Raw genomic sequence first — 8,747 nt, forward strand, 5'->3', positions numbered from 1 at the left:
AACAGCATCGTTTAACTCGTGACAGAAACGGAGGATTTGGGACATACACGGATATAAACTCAGAAAGCAGCAGATTTCTCCGTGTTGTGTGAGGTAAATGTATTTTTTCCCCCTCGACTTTTGTTAACAATTAGCCTACTTTTGGAAAAAAAAATAGTCATGATGATGGCATGCTCTCAAAAACTCCTGTCCACACTTTGAAAACGAATGAAGTTAGGTTTCTGTCATAACTTGAAATTAGCTTGTCAAATCTTAATTGCCACCTGTAAGTGTGCTATACTGTGAAAACATAACTTTGCCCACCAAGTTATTATTTCTGTCGCGCTATTAAGGTCCTTTTAGTCCGGGAGCCGTGGGGTTGAACCCAGATTTCTTTGATAAAGTTTTTTTTTTTTGCTTTATCTGATAGATTTTAGGCAAGTCTTCAAGATTTCAGACGATGCCCGGTGATATCCCTTGAGCATTTCCAGATTTTGAGCCTTTATTGTCCCATAAATGCAAATTATGACAACAAACTAAAGACACCTAATAATACTGTGAATAATGTTACAAAATGTACCAAATTGCTTATATTACCTGAAAAACATTCACATTGGACTGCCTTAACACTGCCCTTATTGAAACAAACCCAATATGGGGTAATAATTAACCCTTTCATAACAGCAATCCCACAAATAAGGCGAGACACTGTAGGTGAATAGGGTATTTTTTTAACTTGCAGATATCAATATGAAACTTTATCAGATGATTACTCGTATGAATTGGAGAAAAAAATGTATTACAAGTTTTCTATATTTTATGTTTAAATATGCTAATTAGGCTATTATCTAATTAAATATGCACTAATTTGCATATATTTTGATGCAATGAATCTGACCACCTGAAAATGCCAGCTTCAAAATTCCTTTTTTATTTTGTTAATATCGTACATACAAGAATATTTACTGTGGTTAATTGTGGCTATCTCCTTTTGTTATCCAGGTACAGAGAAAATACTGCTAATAACCTTAAAAAATGTGATTTCGGCCTATTTTTATGCATTTAGTTATATAAATCAGGTCATGAATGACAAATCAAGAAATGCCTCAGTAAAAACATTCACAACATTGCTTAGAATAAGACTGTAAAGTATGGAACGGATTGTGCATTATGAGATCCTGCATAACATCACATCATGACAACATACATGACAACATCGCCGGTAGGTAGCCTAACACAGGTAGCAGCCAACATAAAAGAACACCCCCCCCCATCAAAAAAAAAAGAACAACAGAGTGTGGGGGTAACTGGTGAGCAGTCGTTGGCTGTTCCAAAAGATGAGTAAAGAAATGACATACATCCAGTGTATCCAGACTGGTATTGAATGATCACTTAAATCCATAAAGCCATCAAATAAGATCTGTACATGCATTTAAATTTACACAGAAAGACCTATATACACTGCAACATACAGTACCGCACGCTCAGAGAGAGAGAGAGAGAGAGAGAGAGAGAGAGAGAGAGAGAGAGGTCTAAACATAGGAAAACAGCTATACATTATATATACTGTTGAGTCAAAAAATTAAGTCAATCCAGTGTATCCTGACTGGTATTAAATGATCACTTAAAAGTCCATAAAGCCATCAAATAAGACATGTACATGCATTTAAATTCGCACAGAAAGACCTGTCTACACCTATACAACATACAGAGTCCTTAACACCTAAAACACCTATAGCCTACATTATATACACTACACGCACACGCACACGCACACACACACACACACACACACACACACACACACACACACACACACACACACACACACACACACACAGCACGAAAAGGGGGATTTGTGACAATGAACTCGTCCCTAATCGTCCACGGACTTGCCTAACTTTCGTCTGATTTTGAGCGCTTGAGAGAATCAAAACTAACAATTTTGATGACACCTAAATCGCCCGGAAGCGAATCGCGAGCCGCGAACAGGTCTCACAGCAGGGTGTTAATGGCCCAACGATTACCACATGAAAGGCAATGACAGCCAGCCCGGAACGCGGACTAGCCTCGCTCTTATTGGACGAAAAAGACACGTGACTCAAAGTAAAAGAGCTGCGCTATTGGTTAGCAGCTACGACCTTCTATTGGTCACGTTGGATTAATTTATGCAGACCGTATACAGTAGGTCCGTATAATTATGCAAAAATTATTATTAATATACCTAGGTTGATTTTACTTTGTATATTCACATCATTATATTCACATCATTATAGGCTGCACTGTGATGGGGCTTTAGCATGCATGATGTGAATTTATTGATAAAATGAAAATGAATGAAATGAAAATGATTTAAAAACGCTTTTAATATCACACCAAACAATGTACACACACTTTGACAAGAACCATGCAACTACACACATACCCTGCAAACAATATATATATGCAGTGATGTACACAGCACTCAGGTCACAAATGTACAACTAGGAAACATTTCATTGCCGACAAGTTAAGTTTGGGCAGGCTGTCATCATGCTTTAGCGTACGTATCGCACGCTAGTGCATGGTGCGACGCATTTTGAATTCAAAGCGTGCTCCTCAACGCAACGGTAAAGCGCTTTCATGCACTTTTGACTAGTGACGAGGTTTGCGCAGTTTCCCCGCCGTGTCGGCGATTTTGTTTTGTCACAGCGCATTTCTGTTACTAAACGCAAATATGTTTTGCTGTGCCCTAACCAAAACCACCCCTAAACCTAACCTGTCAGTGAAGTAATGTTTCTGCTGCTTTACTTTTGCCAAGAACAGCGAGATTAGGCGAACTTCTACCTAAATTGTGCCTAAACCAAAACCATCCCTAAACCTAACCTGTCACAGGGCGTTGTGGAGCACGACTTAACTTGAAAATGCGTATTGGACACACGCGATAGTGAGTTCAAATCAACGTGTCATAGATACGCTTAGCCTATGCATGATGTTTGGGAAGGGCACAATTCATAAAACTCAGAAACATACAATGCTTTTTCAAAAAAGGGTTCTATGTTCCCCGCTGCATCCAAGTAGACTGCTGCCACATTGCTAAGAGCAGGTTGTTGTTACATCTCTGACAGGTTAGGTTTAAGGATAGTTTTAGTCAGGGCACATACAAAAATGGATTTTAGTAAAAGTTGTCAATTCATAGTAAATATGTGGTAAATATGAAAGTAAGAGGAAAAATACTACAGGTACTGCCTTTTAATACAGACTATACAGGTATGTACAACATTATAAACATTGCTGTTGATTTCATGTTCTTCAGACGCCAATCATGCCAGCAGGGTCTACTGAAGGTCTCTGGTCACTGCGTCCTCGTCATACTGCAACAGGCACTCGGTCTCACTTCTGGGAGCTGTAGAAACAACAAATAAATTAATACTTCACCATGCACCTCATATTGACTTCATATTGACCTCATATTCTATGGTCTCATGCACTATGTCTTCCTGCCAGGATATGTAGGATGTAAGAAAATAAATCAAAACATAGCAATGCACAGCATTGAGAACTTATCTATAAAGTAGCACAAGTCATATTGCCAATGTAGGCAGGGCTCTAAATTAACTTTTTCCACCACCAGCCATTTTGGCTAGTGGACATTTTTTCTAACCAGCCAAACAGAAGTTCAACAAGCCATTTTATTCTCTCGCCAAAATAAACTATGCTTTAGGCTAGTTTTTTTTTTTAATGATGGTCATTTTGTTCAACTATTTCTACAACACAGATACACCATAGGCCTGCATAAGCTACTATATGCCTACATAATAAGCATATTACAGGCTATATATTTTTTTCATTATTTTTTAACTTCTGCTTTATTTTTAACTTTCATTACTTAGGCCTTATCAATTTGATTAGTTTTTGTTCAATTCCTCTGAAAACAGCTGAATCACATCACACAAGCCACTCACATAACAGACCTTTAACATAGGCCTACAGTAACCAAGCACACAGCTTAACACTACAAAACCTCACATAGGCCTACGCACACCCCAAGGAAGGAGAAGAGATGAGAGGAGAGAGGAGGAGCTCTTCTCTACCATGCGCAACAAAATGACAAGAAGCCTAGTTTAACTGAAAGTAAATATTATCTCGGGAATATTCGCTTCCGTTGTTACTTCGACAGCTTCGTCGTTGGTTGCTTTTTTTTCTTTCCGATGGCGTGGGCTTTCCAACTTAGTTGCGCCAGGACTCGGAACATTTCAGAAGACAACTGAACTGACAGCTACGGTCACACTACTCTGACAGTCAGCTCTCCTCCTCTGCCCTTGTCGCTATTTCGTTCCACAGCCACTCATTTTTTAATGTCACTATTATTACGGTTACACCAACGCACAGAACCTTGCGCTAACCCCCGCCAGGCCGCCACATTCTCATCACTCGCACAAAACATAGTCTACAGAACAGAAGTAGCTCTATGCATAATCTGCGTAACTCCTGTTATTGAAACGGCCAGGGCCTCGCTGCTTCAAAAATGCAGCCTGTTACAGCAATGTTCATATAGCAGTAGTGACGTTAAAAGGTTGTAGCGAAAGCGACGAGAGCATAGGAGGAGAGCTGCCTGTCAGAATAGTGTGAGCGCAGCTTAGCTGACAGAATGTTTTCAATCCTGGCGCGCGCAACAGCATGGAGTTGCCGCTCGCTGCACTGGAAAGCCCACTGTGGGAGGCTACGTCGTGACGCTAGTGTCCATGGGTAATGTAGGAAATCTCGCCGTCTAACGTTCGTCAGAGCAGCGGTTTACCGTTCATAATTTACTGTACTCGGGAACTACTAGCCAAATTGGCGGGTAGGTATTTTTTTCTACTAGCCAAAATGAATTTTCACCCCTGTTTGGCGTGTTGGCGTGTGTTAATTTAGAGCCCTGAATGTAGGCCAGGGGTGGGGAACCTATGTCTTGAGGGCCGTTTGCGACCCTTGAGGCCGTTTTATCTGGTCCCCGATATAATTTTAATGTTATTCAGCTTCACATAAAATATGACATATTTTGTAAAGGAACCTTAGAAAATACATATGCAATACAATTAAGTTATATTCAGGGAAGCTGAAGAAGGTGGTGTTTGTTTAAATGTGGCTGCCTTCAATATAGGTCTAAAGTAAAGGGGAAAATCCTGGTTTGTGTTCATAGTACGGCCCTTGGAGAACTTTTACGGCCCCTCGGGTGAATTTGAATTGGCCCTTCGAATGAGAAAGGTTCCCCACCACTGACGTAGGCTATAGGTTAAGCTTACCCTCTTTCACTCTTCTGTGGTGAGACTGTGCCCATTTTGGGTTGACCTCCACAAGCGTCTGTAGCACAGCACACAGGATTGCAGGACACAGCATCCTGCAGGACACTACAAAAAAACAAAAAAAAACAAGGGGAATGAATAAATTACCTGACCAGTTATTAAACAAATGAAAATTGATGTGCCAGAGCTGTGGTAAAAGTAACCTTGGGTCCAAATCATCTAGGCCTAGGGTGTGTGTGTGTGTGTGTGTGTGTGTGTGTGTGGTAAATCCAGTGTTCACATTATTCAGATATGAGAATTAATTAATTCATTCATTTTAACTGACATTAGTACATACCCATATCAGTGCCATTTCACCCTGCCAAGACACTGGACCTGGGTCTATTGGAGCTCTCTGCTCAGGGTGTCCTCGTTATACTGCAGCAGGCACTGTTGTTTCTATAGTTCCTAGAAGCGAGACAAATAAATAAATACTTTCCCATGCACCTCATATTGACATAGCAAATATGTCAATAAGCAAGACCTATTGAGCCCAACAGGGATAATCTTACACTATATCAGTTTTCTGTGGTCTCTTGTAAGATTGGCCCATCACCATTCTGCAGGACACTACCGTCTCCCTGCCAGGATCTGTAGGATGTAAGAAAATAAATCAAAACATAGCAATGCACAGCATTGATTACTTATCTATAAAGTAGCACAAGTCATATTGACAATGTAGGCCAGGGGTGGGGAACCTATGTCTCTAGGGCCGTTTGCGACCCTTGAGGCAGTTTTATCTGGCCCCCCGATATAATTTTAATGCTATTCAGCTTCACATAAAATATGACATATTTTGTAAAGGAACCTTAGAAAAAACATTTGCAATACAATTAAGTTATATTCAGGGAACCTGAAGAAGGTGGCGTTTGTTTAAATGTGGCTGCCTTCAATATAGGCCTAAAGTGAAAGGGAAAATCCTGGTTTGTGTTCATAGTACGGCCCTTGGAGGACTTTTACGGCCCCTCGGATGAATTTGAAGCGGCCCTTCGAATGAGAAACGTTCCCCGACCCTGACGTAGGCTATAGGTTAAGCTTACCCTCTTTCACTCTTCTGTGGTGAGACTGTGCCCATTTTGGGTTGACCTCCACACGCGTCTGTAGCACAGCACACAGGATTGCAGGACACAGCATCCTGCAGGACACTTCAAAAAACAAGGGGAACGAATAAATGACCTGTCCAGTTCTATAAAAAGAATACCCTGAAAAAGAACACCCTGTTGTTTCTACAGCTCCTAGAAGCGAGACAAATAAATTAAATATTTTGCCATGCACCTCATATTGACATAGCAAATGTATCAATGAGCAAGTCATATTGGTCACAAAGAAGTTAATCTTACATTCTTTCAGTCTTCTATGGCGAGTTAGGCCTTCAGGTGACTCGTCTTCGCCATATTATGAGACAGCAGCCTGTGAAAACATGGTAAATAGAATAACCCATTAACCTTGGGTCCTAATATAATACATGGACATAAACTAGCCTACATTATTTAGACAAGGTCAGTAGACCTCCACGTGAAACAATAAGAAAAAGTGACCATACATAATTTCAATTTCTTGAAGAGGCCATCTACACTTATTTGTGCAACAAGTGCTGTTTTGAGGACCCATACTTTTAAAGGACAGGTTGCCTACTGTTGCAAATGGCAGGGTATTTCACATTGATTTCGGGGTGGCGTGCTCAACTTGACCACTCTGGTCGATATTGAGCTCGCGCTGATACATTGGGCTCGCGTTACTGAGAGCTGCCGCCAGAACTACTCACGGTTAGCTTTCATAATACAGAACGCAACAAGGAAGAATCGGTCGGTTTGGTGAAAGGGCAATGTGTTTCAAGGGATGTTAGCTACTCGATACATAGTAGTGACGCTACGACCAAGCTACTAGAGAATGTAATTAAACTAGTCGCTTCGCTACTGCCCAGCACTGAAAACCAACATACCCAGACGGCACACCAGTCTTTCCAACGTCGCCTAGATGCATTTTTGCCGCTGTAAAATACATTGGCAAGGCGTCTAAGCGTTAGTTCATCAGCGAAATGCCGGGCAGACGTGAAAAATGAGCCGTGCCCAGCATCTAGTTGATGAGCTAACGCAATAGCATGCTAACGGTAGCCTTTGTCTATCTTTAGGCAGGGGAAAGGCAACTGAGAACGAGCAATGTCAAACAATTTACCATCAACAAGTATAGTTAACATATTCACTGTTTCACCACAGCATTTTGTCATTACGATGCTCGCAAGTCATCAGAATTTCCTAGCGTACAGCAGCAACTAGTGTAGTCACATTGAGGGGACTTGAGCTACCAGCTATGTAAAGCGGCTGTGCCATAACTTAGCAATGGCGGATCTGTGTTCAGAGGAGCTATTCAATCGCTCTTGAGTACTGAAACTTTAAACCACAGTTGAGTAAAATGTACTTACATGTATATGAAGCCCATTTTCCGTTGGTATGTGAGGAACTTTCCCCCCATATCGCCAAGAAACTTGTAAACCACACAGACAACGCGTGGTTCTCTTCAATCAGGAAGGTGCTGTTGACCGCGGCTGATGGCTTCTTTGTGGCTTGTGTGTGGAATTCGCATTGTGCCAATTCGTTTTACTGCCACCTAAAGGCTTGGTGTAGAACTAATTTAACCAGAGACGGTCTATTTTCAACTAACTTGAACAATCCTTGCTTTAGTTCAGAATACCATTTAAAAACCAGAGTGGCCAAGCACATTGATGTTTTTCCTCAAAAGCAGCTGAGGAACCTTTTTAATTCGAAGGGTCACTTCAAAATGTATGTCCAAGAAAGATCATTCAGATGATTCTATTTTGATAGCCTATTCTGTAGGTTCATTTAAATGTTTATAGCACAGATCGAATTGTTTGATCAACTTAATTTCTGAGCTTATAGTATCATAATAAAATGTACTGGCAGCAAAGCTGGCTAGTAGAAATGTTTAATGCAGGGGTGGGGAACCTTTTTCATTCGAGGGGCCACTTCAAATTCCTACCATGGTCATAAAATCCTCCGGGGGCCGTACTATGAACACAAATCAGGATTTCCCCATAAAATTTAGGCCTATATAGACACCTTTAGGCCTATATAGACATATAGACATCTTTAAAGGTAGACACCTTTAAAACAGTCCCCACCTTTTCTAGGTCCCCTGAATATAGGCTAACTTAATTGCATTGGAAATGTCATTTCTAAGATTCCTGTGAAGTTGCAAAACATTATAATGATATCAGGGGCCGGATAAAACGGCCTCAAGGGCCCTCGAGACATAGGTTCCCTACCCCTGGTTTAATGGTTAGTGATTCTGAAAAACACCACTGGGCAGCGTGAAAAAACATAGCCTACACACACACAGACACACACACACACACACACATTTTAGTAAAAGGCCAAAAAATGCCCTAGGGCCCCCAACAATCCCGTTGCCTAGGGACCCCAAAATCCTAGAAACAGGCCTGCCGAC

The 8,747-nt window shown here is 41.1% G+C and overlaps 1 long non-coding RNA gene across 1 annotated transcript; it reads right to left on the reverse strand.

The window, feature by feature from the left end:
- Positions 1-3,195: 3,195 nt before the first annotated feature.
- On the reverse strand, positions 3,196-8,455 carry LOC134466374 (uncharacterized). Its single transcript, XR_010038289.1, has 7 exons — positions 7,705-8,455; positions 6,623-6,692; positions 6,323-6,427; positions 5,795-5,873; positions 5,581-5,690; positions 5,244-5,348; positions 3,196-3,364 (listed from the first exon to the last, which is right to left on the reverse strand). It is a non-coding gene; the product is annotated as an uncharacterized LOC134466374 (long non-coding RNA).
- Positions 8,456-8,747: the final 292 nt, after the last annotated feature.

The sequence above is a fragment of the Engraulis encrasicolus genome, chromosome 16, assembly GCF_034702125.1.
Source record: "Engraulis encrasicolus isolate BLACKSEA-1 chromosome 16, IST_EnEncr_1.0, whole genome shotgun sequence".
Taxonomy (NCBI): domain Eukaryota; kingdom Metazoa; phylum Chordata; class Actinopteri; order Clupeiformes; family Engraulidae; genus Engraulis; species Engraulis encrasicolus.